The following is a 12891-nucleotide window of genomic DNA, read 5'->3' as shown; positions in this document are numbered from 1 at the left end:
CAAAGATCTTAAGTGTGCAATGTGAAGCATAATTTTCATTTTCTATCTAGTTCCTTTTTTCATTTTTTGCCTTTTTTTTTTTTTGTGGCAGAATGGCCCAAGTGACATATTGTGGTGTTGTAAGCTAAGAGTCACGGTTTTAACTGTTCAAGTCAGGGGCATCAACTGTGTTCATGGGATTGTGGAGCCACCAACATTACAGGCTTCTTCACTTTATTGAGCATCGTGGACATTGTATTTTTTACAAAGTGAAATTTTGTGGCAACCCTGGGTTGAGCAAGACTATTGGTGACATTTTTCCAATGTCCAAGGACATTTTCCTTACTCTGTGACACAGAGAATGCTGTACTCTGTTACAGCTGGTGACTGTAAGCTGAAGCTGATACTCATTGACCATTCCAAAAATGCTGGGACCCTTAAGAATTATGCTAAATCTACCTGTGCTCTAGAAATGGAACAACAAAGACTGAATGACAGCACATCTGTTTATAACATTGGTTACCAAATATCTTAAGTCTACTGTTAAGCTCTGCTGTGCAGAAAAAAGAAATTTCTTTCAAAATATTACTGCTCCTTGACCATGACCTGGTTACCCAAACACTTTAATGGAGATGGACAGCGAGATTAGTGTTGTTGTCATGCGTGTTGACACGGCACCCATTCTGCAGCTCATGCATCCAGGAATCATTTGGACTTTTGAGTCTTACAATTTGACAAATGCATTTTGTAAGGCTGTGGCTGCCATAGATAATGATTCTGCTGATGGATCTGGAAAAGCAAGTTGAAAGCCTTCTGGAAAGAATTCATCATTCTAGATGCCACTCGGAACATTCATGGGTCATGAGAAGAGTCAAAACAATAACAATCATAGGAACTGGAAGAAGCAGATCTCAGCCTTCACGGATGACTCCGAGGGTTTGAGACTTCCGTGGAGGCAGTAACTGCGGGTGGGGTGGAAACAGCAAGAGAACTAGAATCAGAAGTGGAGCCTGAAGATGGGATGGATTGCTTCAATCTCAGGCTAGAACTTTAATGGATGAAGGTTTGTTTCTCATGGAGGAACAGAGAAAAAGAAATTTTTCCTGAAATGGAATCTACTCCTGGTGAGGATGCCGTGAAGATTGTTGAGATGACAACAAAGGATTGAGACTATTTCATTAACATAGTTGAAAAAACACTGGCAGGGATGAAGACAATTGACTCCAATTTTGAAACAAGTTCTACTGTGGGTAACATGCTATCAAACAGCATGGCATGCTGCAGAGAAATCACTCCTGAAAGGAAGTGTCATTTCATGTGGCAAACTTCATTGTTGTGTTATTTTAAGAAATTGCAGCAGCCAACCCAGCCTTCTGTTACTGCCACCCTCACCAGCCAGCAGCCACCAACATGGAGGCAACACCCTCCTCCAGCAAAAAGATTACTACTCGCTGAAAGCTCAGACAAGGGTTAGCATTTTTTAGTAGTAAAACATTTTTAGAGTCTTTTATTATATCTGATATATGCGTGTTAAGAGAGAGACATATGATTTTGCATCTGTTGGCTAAGGTTTACAGATGCTGACTTAGGGGTGCTGCAGGAGAAGAAAATTAGGTCACCACAGACGAAAAGAGATAACGAGAGTCAAGGAATAGAGAGAGAGCACTTTGATCGATGTCATTTGTCTCTGGGTTTGCATGTACCTGATCCTCGAAAGACACTCTTGAACTCCCCATATATGTAAGCCATGGTAGCCCTGTTCCTCAGTGAGTACGAGCTGATATTTTTACTTTTTATCCAACACCTCATTTACCTACCTTTTATTTTCTGTTCAAAACCAGATCACCTTTTTAAAAACAATTTTTAATGTTTATTTATTTTTGAGAGAGAGACAGAATGTAAGTAGGGAAGGGGCAGAGAGAGAGGAAGACACAGAATCCAAAGCAGGCTCCAGGCTCTGAGCTGGAGAGCACAGAGCCCGATGTGGGGCACAGAGCCCGATGTGGGGCTCGAACTCATGCACTGTGAGATCATGACTTGAGCTGAAGTCAGATGCTTATCCAACTAAGCCACCCAGGCGCCCCAACCATGATCACCTTGAAACTAAAGTATGTTTGGTTGTGTCTTACAGTCTTACCACAGTATATGGAGCCCAATTTCATATAGAAGATTTCATCTGCCTTGAAAAGCTTCCCCAAGCATCCTGAAAACCAGGTGAAGTGACTTGTTCTAATTACTCAAATCCTAGCATTTCTCACATAGTTCAGAATGTTTCCATTGGCTAGTATCCTTTATTTCTTTATAATTTATTTTTTTTCTTTTGTTACAAATTTATGGAATCATGATTCAGTGCTCTTCCAAATATCCATAGTATTTCATGGGTTCTGTTTTTTTAAATAGTTTATTGTCAAGTTGGTTTATAATTTAATTCAGGACATGAAATATGTTGATAACCATACTTACCCACAGCCTAACACAGTACCTAAGAACACAACAGGCACTTAGTAAATATTTATTAAGTTAATGAATAAATGCAATGCAATGTAATTCAATGTAAGGATTACAAGATGTTCTTTTCTTTCTTTTTCCCCCCTTTTTTAAAAGAATTGAAGCATAGTTGACAATATCGACTATAGTTAACTATAAAACTAGTATTATTAGTTTCAGGTGTACAGCATAGTGATTCAATATTTATAGGCATTATGAAATGCTCATCACTATAAGTATAGTTCTTGCCTGTCAGCATAAAAGGTTAACAATTTATTGACTATATTCCTTATGCTGTACTTTTCATTCCTGTGACTATTTTATAACTGAAAGTTTGTGCTTCTTGATCTCCTTCACCTACTTCATTCAGGCCCTGAGCCCCTTCTCAAACTGGCAACCACGAGTTTGTTCTCTCTGTTTATGAGTCTGTTTTTGCTTGTGGTGTTTTAAAAAATTTTTTTTAATGTTCATTTATTTTGAGAGAGAGTGAGAGCATGCGTGTAGGGGAGGGACAGAGAGAGAGAGCGATTCACAGAATTTGAAGCAGGTTCCAGGCTCTGAGCTGTCAACGCACAGCCCGATGTAGGGCTTGAACTCACGAACCTTGAGATAGTGACCTAAGCTGAAGTCGGATGCTTAACCGACTGAGCCACCCAGGCACCCCATGGTGTTTTTTAGATTCCATATATAAGTGAAATCATATGGTATTTATCCCTCTCTGTCTGACATATTTCACTGAGTCTAATATCCTCTTGGTGCATCCATGTTGTTGCAAATGGCAAGATTTCATTCGTGTTTATGACTGAGTAGTATTCCATTGTATATATTTGCCACATCTTCATTATCCATTCATCCATCAATGGACATTCAGTTCTATATCTTGGCTATAGTAAATAATTCTGCAGTAAGCATAGAAATATGTATATCTTTTCAAATTAGTGTTTTTACTTCCTTTGGATAAATATCCAGAAGTGGAATAGTTGGATTATAGGGTAGTTCTATTCTTAATGTTTTGAAGGAACCCCAATACTGTTTCCCAAGTGGCTGTACCAGTTTACATTTCTACGAACTGTGCATGAAGTTTCCCTTTTCTGCACATCCTCGCCAATGCTTGTTATTTCTAATCTTTTGATACTAGCCATTCTGAACAGTGCGAGGTGGTTTTGATTTGCTTTCCCTTGCTGATTAGTAAAAAGTGAAAGATTTATTTGACCTAAAGAGAAACCAGAGTATCTCCCCCTGCTGTTTAGTGATGTTGAGAATCTTTTCACGTTCTATCGGTCATCTGTAGATCTTCTTTAGAAAAATGTCTATTTGGGTTCTCTGCCCATTTTTTAATTTGATTGATTGGAATTTCTTGGTAACAACTTGGAGTTCTTTATTTTACTATATCTTATCTATCTATCTATTTTTTCTTAAATAGTTGTCAAGTTGGTTTCTATATAACACCCAGTGCTCATCCCAACAAGTGCCCTCCCCCATGCCCATCACCCCCCTTCCCCTCTTCCCCATCCCCATGAGCCCTCAGTTTGTTCTCAGCATTCAAGAGTCTCTCATGGTTTGCCTCCCTCCCTCTCCCCAACTATTTTTCCCCTCCTCCTCCCACATGGTCCTCCATTAAGTTCCTCCTAATCTATCTATTTATTTAAAGTAGGCTCTGTGCCCAATGTGGGGCTTCAACTAATGACCATGAGATTAAGAATCACGTCCTCTATTGACTGAGCCAGGCAGGCCCCCTTGCTATAAAGTATTTTTATTTTTATTAAAAAAAATTTTTTTTAGTATATGAAATCCTAAGCCTTTATTTTTAAACCAAGAAAAAATTGTTGTTGTTGTTGTTGTTGTTGTTGTTTAAATAGTTTATTGTCGGGGCGCCTGGGTGGCTTAGTCGTTTAAGCGTCCNCCCCATCTCTCCCCCACCCCATCAGTCCTCAATTTGTTCTCAGTATTCAAGAGTCTCTCATGATTTGCTGCCCTCCCTCTCCCCCCCTATTTTTCCCCTTCTTCTCCCCCATGGTCTTCCATTAAGCTCCTCCTAATCCTCCTATACTTGCAAACATATGGTAGCTGTCCTTCTCTGCCTGACATATTTCACTAAGCATAACACCCTTAAGGTTCATCCATGTTGCTACACATGGCCAGATTTCATTCTTTCTCATTGCCATGTAGTATTCCATTGTGTAGATAAATCACATCTTGATCCATTTGTCCATTGATGGACACTTAGGCTCTTTCCATGTTTTGGCTATTGTTGAGAGTGCTGCTATGAACACTGGGGTACATGTGTCCCTATGCATCAGCACTCCTGTATCCCTTGGGTAAATTCCTAGCAGTGCTATTGCTGGGTCATAGGGGAGTTCTATTGTTAATTTCTTGAGAAACCTCCACACTGTTTTCCAGAGGGGCTGTACCAGTTTACATTCCCACCAACAGTGTAGGAGGGTGCCCATTTCTCCATATCCTCACCAGCATCTATAGTCACCTGATTTGCTCATTTTAGCCACTCTAAACGGCGTGAGGTGGTATCTCAGTGTGGTTTTGATTTGTATTTCCCTGATGAGGAGGGATGCTGAGCATCGTTTCATGTGTCTGTTGGCCATCTGGATGTCCTCTTTGGAGAAGCGTCTGTTCATATCTTCTGCCCATTTCTTCACTGGATTGTTTGTTTTTCAGGTATGGAGTTTGGTGAGTTCCTTATAGATTTTGGATATTAACTCTTTATCTGATATGTCATTTGCAACTATCTTTTCCCATTCCGTCGGTTGTCTACTAGTTTTGTAGATTGTTTCCTTTACTGTGCAGAATCTTTTAATCTTGATGAGATCCCAATAGTTCATTTTTGCTCTTGATTCTCTTGCCTTGGGGATGTGTCAAGTAAGAAATTGCTGCGGTGGAGGTCAAGGAGGTTGTTTCCTGCTTTCTCCTCTAGGGTTTTGATAGTTTCCTGTCTCACGTTCAGGTCCTTTATCCATTTTGAGTTTATTTTTGTGCATGGTGTGAGAAAATGATCTAGTTTCATTCTTCTGCATGTTGCTGTCCAGTTCTCCCAACACCATCTGTTAAAAAGGCTGTCTTTTTTCCATTGGATATTCTTTCCTGCTTTGTCAAAGATCAGTTGGCTGTATACTTTTGGGTCCACTTCTGAGTTCTCAATTCTGTTCCATTGGTCTATGTGTCTGTTTTTGTGCCAATACCATACTGTCTTGATGACGACAGCTTTGTAGTAGAGGCTAAAGTCTGGGATGGTGATACCTCCCGTTTTGGTTTTATTTTTCAGTATTACTTTGGCTATTCGGGGTCTTTTGTGGTTCCATACAAATTTTTGGATAGTTTGTTCTAGTTTTGAGAAGTATGCTGGTGCAATTTTGATTGGAATTGCATTGAATGTGTAGAGTGCTTTAGGTAGTAATGACATCTTAACTATATTTATTCTTCCTATCCATGAGCATGGAATGTTTTTCCATTTCTTTGTGTCTTCTTCAATTTCCTTCATAAGTTTTCTATAGTTTTCATCATACAGATCTCTTGTATCCTTGGTTAGGTTTATTCCGAGGTATTTTATGGTTTTTTGTGCAATTGTGAATGGGATCAGTTTCTTGATTTCTCTTTCTGTTGCTTCATTGTTGGTGTATAAAAATGCAACTGATTTCTGTACGTTGATTTTGTATCCTACTTTGCTGAATTCATGGATCAGTTCTAGAAAGCTCCTGGTGGAGTCTGCCGGGTTTTCTATGTAGAGTACCATGCCTTGTGTGAAAAGTGAAAGTTTGACTTCTTTGCCAATTCTGATGCCTTTGATTTCCTTTTGTTGTCTGATGACTGATGTTAGGACTTCCAGCACTATGTTAAACAACAGTGGTGAGAGTGGACATCTCTGTCGTGTTCCTGATCTCAGGGGAAAAGCTCTCAGTTTTTCTCCATTGAGGATGATGTTAGCTGAGGGCTTCTCGTAGATGGCTTTTATGATGTTTAAGTAAGTTCCTTGTATCCTGACTTTCTCGAGGGTCTTTATTAAGAAGGATGCTGTATTTTGTCAAATGCTTTTTCTGCATCTCTCAACAGGATCATGCGGTTTTTATCTTTTCTTTTGTTGATGTGATGTATCACATTGATTGATTTGTGAATACTGAACCAGCCCTGTAACCCGGGAATGAATCCTACTTGATCATGGTGGATAATTCTTTTTATGTACTGTTGGATTCGATTTGCAAGTATCTTGTCAAGAATATTGGCCTGTAGTTATCTTTTTTTGCTGGGTCTCTGTCTGGCTTGGGAATCAAGTGATGCTGGCTTCATAAAATGAGTCTGGAAGTTTTCCTACGATTTCTACTTTTTGGAATAGCTTAAGAAGAATGGGTATTAATTCTGTTTTAAATGTCTGGTAGAATTCCCAAGGAAAGCCATCTGGCCCAGGGCTCTTATTTGTTGGGAGATTTTTGATAACTGATCGATTTCCTCACTAGTTATGGGTCTGTTCAGATTTTCTATCTCTTCCCATGTGAATTTTGGTAGTGAGTGTGTGTTTAGGAATTTGTCCATTTCTTCTAAGTTGTCCAATTTGTTGGCATATAATTTTTCATAGTATTCACTGATAGTTGCTTGTATTTCTGAGGGGTTGGTTGTAATAAGTCATTTTCATTCATGATTTTGTCTATTTGAGTGCTCTCTCTTTTCTTTTTGAGAAGCCTGGCTAGAGATTTGTCAATTTTGTTTATTTTTTCAAAAAACCAACTCTTGGTTTTGTTGATCTGTTCAACTATTTCTTTGGTTTCTATATTGTTTATTTCTGCCCTGATTTTTATTATTTCTCTTCTCCTACTGGGTTTGGGGTGCTCTTGTTGCTCTCCTTCTAGTTGCTTTAGGTGCACTGTTAGATTTTGCACTTGCACTTTTCCTAATTTATTGAAATAGACCTGGAGTGCAATGTACTTTCCTCTTAGGACTGCTTTCGCTGCATCCCATAGAGTTTGGATTGTTGTATTCTCATTTTCATTTGTTTCCATATATTTTTAAATTTCTTCTCCAATTGCCTGATTGGCCCATTCGTTCTTTAGTAGGATGTTCTTTAGCCTCTATGTTTTTGGGGGTTTTCCAGACTTCTTCCTGTGATTGATTTCGAGTTTCATAGCATTGTGATCTGAAAGTGTGCATGGTATGATCTCAATTCTTTTATATTTATTGAGGGCTGCTTTATGTCCCAGTATGTGATCTATCTTGGAGAACGTGCCATGCGCGCTTGAGAAGAAAGTGAATTCCACAGCCTCAGGATGTAGAGCTCTAAATATATCTGTCAAATCCATGTGGTCCAATGTGTCATTCAAGTCCATCGAGTCTTTAGTGATTTTTCTGTCTAGTTGATCTATCCATTGCTGTAAGTGGAGTATTAAAGTCCCCTGCTATTAGCACATTCTCACCCATAAGAATGTTTCTGTTTGTGATTAATTAATTGTTTTATATATGTAGGTGCTTCCACATTTGGTGCATAGACATTTATAATTGTTAGCTCTTCCTGATGGATAGATCCTGTAATTATTATATAATGCCCTTCTTCATCCCTTGTTACTGTCTTTACTTTAAAGTCCAGTTTGTCTGATATAAGTATATCTACTCCAGCTTTTTTTTTTACTTCCTGTAGCATGATAGATATTTCTTCATCCCCTTGCTTTTGATCTGAAGGTGTCCTCCAGTCTAAAATGAGTTTCTTGTAGACAGCAAATAGATGGATTTTGGTTTTTTTATCCATTCTGCTACCCTATTTCTTTTGATTGGGGCATTTAGTCCATTTACATTCAGTGTTATTATTGAAAAATATGGGTTTAGAGTCGTTGTGTCCTTTGTGAGATTCATGCTTGTGGTGGTGTCTCTGGTACCTTTCATTCCTTGCAACATTTCCATCAGAGAGTCCCCCTAAGGATTTCTTGTAGGGCTGGTTTAGTGGTCACAAATTCTTTCAATTTTTGTTTATTTGGGAAGACTTTTATCTCTCCTTCTATTCTGAATGACAAGCTTGCTGGATAGAGGATTCTTGGCTGCATATTTTTTCTGTTTATCACATTGAAGATCTGCCATTCCTTTCTGGTCTGCAAAGTTTTAGTAGATAGGTCTGTCACCACTCTGATAGGTTTCCCTTTGTATGTTAGGGCCCTTTTATCCCTAGCTGCTTTCAGAATTCTCTCTTTGTCCTTATATTTTGCCAGTTTCACTGTGATATGTCATGTAGAAGATCGATTCGAGTTATGTCTGAGGGGAGTTCTCTGCGCCTCTTGGATTTCAATGTCCGTTTCCTTCCCCGGATTGGGGGAGTTCTCTGCTGTAATTTGTTCAAGGACTCCTTCAGCACCTTTCCCTCTCTCTTCCTCTTCTGCAATTCCTATCATACTGATATTATTCCATTTGATTGTATCGCTGAGCTGTTGAACTCTCCTTTCGTGTTCCTGTATCAGTTTATCTCTCTTTTTCTCAGCTTCCTCTTTTTCTATAATTGTGTCTTCTAAATCACTTATTCTCCTTTTGCCTCTTCAATCCGTGCATTGGACACCTCCATTTTATTTTGTATCTCATTTATAGCATTTTTAAATTCATCTATTCAACTAATCAACTAATTCATCTAATCAACTATTTTTAAGCTCCATAGTCTTTGTAGCAGTAGTTTCTCTGATGTCTTCCATGCCTTTTTCAAGCCCAGTGATTAATTTTATGACTATTTTTCTAAATTCTTGTTCAGTTATTTTGCTTATATCTGTTTTGGGCAGTTCTTTAGCTGTCAATTCTTCCTGGAATTTCTTTGGAGGAGAGTTCTTCCATTTCATCATTTTGGTTAGCTTTCTATCTCTTGTTAGTTTTAAAAGCTTGTTATGCACTCTGCACCTGTGAGTGCTGCTGTACCAAAGAAGGCTCTTTGACTGTCCAGGGCCTATCCATTCAGAAAGTGTTCTTTGAATGGTGTCTCTTGGTCTCTCTTGTTGAGACCTTGGTTAATTTATTTACCTACTCGTAGTGGTATTTGGGACTCTCCACCATGTGTACTTTGGCTTGTTTCTTGAGGTAGCCCTGGAAAAGAAAACAGACAGACAAACACAGAGGGAACAAAGGCACACAAACACACAGACAAATCCTACAAACACGCAAACCGAAAGGGAAAAAGAAAAAGAAAAAGAAAAAGGAAGGGACACATACAAATAAAAGGAAAAAGAAAAGAAAAGAGGAAGGAGGGAAGATGAATTATAAAAATAAAAATACCTAAAAAGGAAAAGAGAAGGAACAAGAAAAAACCCAATAGACAAAGGACAGTCTAAAGCATAGAATCAGAATTCCCAGCTACAATTACATAGCTGGGTGAATGCAGTGCTGGTGGAAGAGCATATACAAAGAAAGAAATGACAGGGCGGGGAAGAAGCTAAATTGGAAATGAAATGAGCAGGCAGAAAGACTAAAAGTCTTAATTCAGAGAGAGAAAGAGGGGAATATGGTTGGAGAGGAGGCAAAAGAAATGACGATAATGCTAGTCAGAGAAACTATATTGTCTGATTACTCCAGAGAGAAAGAGATAAAAAGGTAGCGGTGGAGGTAGAATTTACATCTAGAGAATGGATTAAATGTGACTGTTTAAGCAAGCCAGTGACCAGAATTAGTCACAGCAGTGCATCCATGTTGGTCTTGCCCCGGCTCTGGTAAGAAAAAGAAGAGGGCAGCTCTCTAGCAGGGATGAGCGTGGTTTGGTCCAGTGCATCCCGTGGGGGTCCCGCCTTGGTGATGTGGGGAGAAAAGTGGCAGCGCCCCAGTCCCTTCTCAAACCAAGCGTTGCAACTCACTCCCTGTGTGATCTCCCTGTGCCGGGGGTGTAGCCAAGGTGGGCCGTGCTCTATATCCCAAGCCAGGTTTCATTTCCAGATCTCAGTCCGGGGGGCCCATTGGTATTGCCCAAAATATAAACTGGCAAGCGAGTCCCTCAGAGCAGTTTCAAGCCTCTCGCCTCTCCCCTGGGGGTCCAGCTGAGCCAGAAGCACAACAGCACGGCTTCAGGCGCCACTCGTGTCTTCTCCAGGTTGAGCTGGCAAGTGAGGAGCAGTTTCACCTGGGGTCACATGGGACCAGTGCATACTGCCTAGGGTCAGCTGGACAGCAGGAAACGATCCCTCTGTGTCCCGAGCGGAGGTTTTTCCCTTCTCCAGCGACAGGAACAGTGTCTTGAGCAGTTTTGGCCACTCTTTCTTTTTTCCCCTAGACTCACAGCAGCTCCCCAAAAAGGGGGATAACCCCCTCCATCTGTGTCTCCGGTCCCCGCCCGATTTTATCTTCCCCAGTTCGCACTCACGCTATAAGGTTTTCTCAGCGGACTCTGTCTCCTTTTCCTCCCAAACTCCTGGATTCTGGAAGGGTTCCTATGGCTTCAGGACTTCTCTGTGTGAAAGATGGGGGTGAGTGAAATGTACAGAGCTCCCCACTTCTCCGCCATCTTGCCTCCTCTCTCCTATTTAAAAAATTGTTTTAATGTTTATTTATTTTTGAGAGAGACAGAGCTCAAGAGAGGGAGGGGCAGAGAGAGAGTGAGACACAGAATCTGAAGCAGGTTCGTGGGTTCGAGCCCCGCGTCGGGCTCTGTGCTCACAGCTAGCTCAGCCTGGAGCCTGTTTCAATTTCTGTGTCTCCCTCTTTCTCTGATCCTTCCCTGTTCATGCTGTCTCTCTCTCTGTCTCAGAAACAAATAAAACATTAAAAAATTTTTTAAATTAAATATATATATATATTTGGTTATTCATTTCTTGTATATATTTGATCTTTGTTCGTGGTTCCTGGCTCACAGCTCCTACGACCCTTGGAATTTCTGAATGATTAGAGCAATGGGAGTATCTTTTGTTATAATATTTGGCCTCTAGATATCAAGAGCTAAAGAGCTAAAGATCTCTAAGGTTCAGTTCCTAAAGTCTCTTCAGAGTCTTAAAAGTGAAATAGGTGTCTTGTTCATAACAAACCTTTCTTACCACAACTGGATTTATGTTAATGAGGTGGCTTTTGGACTGCACGTTAAGATGAGGTTTGGTTGCCAGGGGAACTGGCCATGTCTTTAGAGGGATGGAAATTTTAGTCCCACTTCCTGACCTCCTCAGAGGGGAGGGGGCTGGAGGTTGAATCAGTTACCTAAATGGTCAATGAGTTCATCAATCATGCCTGGGTAATCAAATCTCCATAAGAACCCAAAAGGAGAGGGTTCAGAGAGTTTCTGGTTGGTGAACATGCAGAGATTTGGGAGAATGGTGACCTCAGAGAGCTCATGGAAGCTCTTGTGCTTTCTCCATCCCATATCCTGTGCATCTCTTCCCTTGGTCTATTCCTGGGTTACACCCTTTCATAATAAACTGATAACCTAATAAGTGAAGAGTTTCCTTGAATTCTGTGGGATGCTCTAGCAGATTAATTGAACCTGCTTCTGCAGAACCAATTCTGGGTTCTCAATATTTAACATGGTTTCAGTTTTTATAATTGGATGCTGACTGAAACACCTTCTATTTTCAGCTTGGTAAATTTTTTCCTAATCAGTTGTGGCTGTTGCATTTTACAAAAATATTTTTTGGAATCCATCAAGATGATTATAGTTTTTTCCTTCCCTTTCATGTGTTTAAACAATAAATTGGAATAGAAGATTTCTTAAAGATAAATCATTCTTGCATTCTGGGGATAAACTCTTGGCTGCATTTTTTTTCTTTTAGTTCCTTGCTTGGTTCAATCTACTAAAATTTTAATTAAGATTATTTTCTTCTTAATTTTTGAATTCAGATTTTTAAGATTTATACTTATAAGTGAGATTATCAACAGTTGACTTTTTTTCTGTGAGAATCAAGACAAGACTGTGCAACCATACAATCTCCACTGCAACTATTCAACTTGGCTGTTGTAACAGCCACAGTCAATACATAAACAGATGATCACTGTGTGTGTTCCAATAAAACTTTGTTTATGAACATTGAAATTTCAATTTTGTATAATTTTTACATGTTACCAATATTATTCTTTTGAGTTTTTTTCAGCTTTTGAAAATTATAGACTATTTTTAGACCACAGGTTATATAAAAACACTTGGCAAGCTGGATTTGTTCACAGGCTGCTCCCTAGTCTATTTTTTCTTTTTGGAGAAACATCCTCATCTAGTTTGGAATCAGTATTATGATGGTGTTCCATGAACTTTGAAGTTTTTATGCTTTGGAGCAATTAAAATTACATGGAAAGTATCCTTTAACCGAAGGTAGTAGAACTAGTTCAAAAGACCGCGTAGACTTGGCACATTTTTGGGAATTAGATTATTGAATATCTTTTCCAATTTTTCTCTACTTATAAACTTTCTTTTTTTAAAAAAATTTAAGTTTATTTATTTCTTTTGAGAGACAGAGGGAGTGAGTAGTGGAGGGGCAGAAGAGAAGGAGAGAAAAT

This window comes from Crocuta crocuta, unplaced genomic scaffold, assembly GCF_008692635.1.
Source record: "Crocuta crocuta isolate KB4526 unplaced genomic scaffold, BGI_CrCroc_1.0 scaffold133, whole genome shotgun sequence".
Taxonomy (NCBI): domain Eukaryota; kingdom Metazoa; phylum Chordata; class Mammalia; order Carnivora; family Hyaenidae; genus Crocuta; species Crocuta crocuta.
This window is presented reverse-complemented; position numbering follows the sequence as displayed.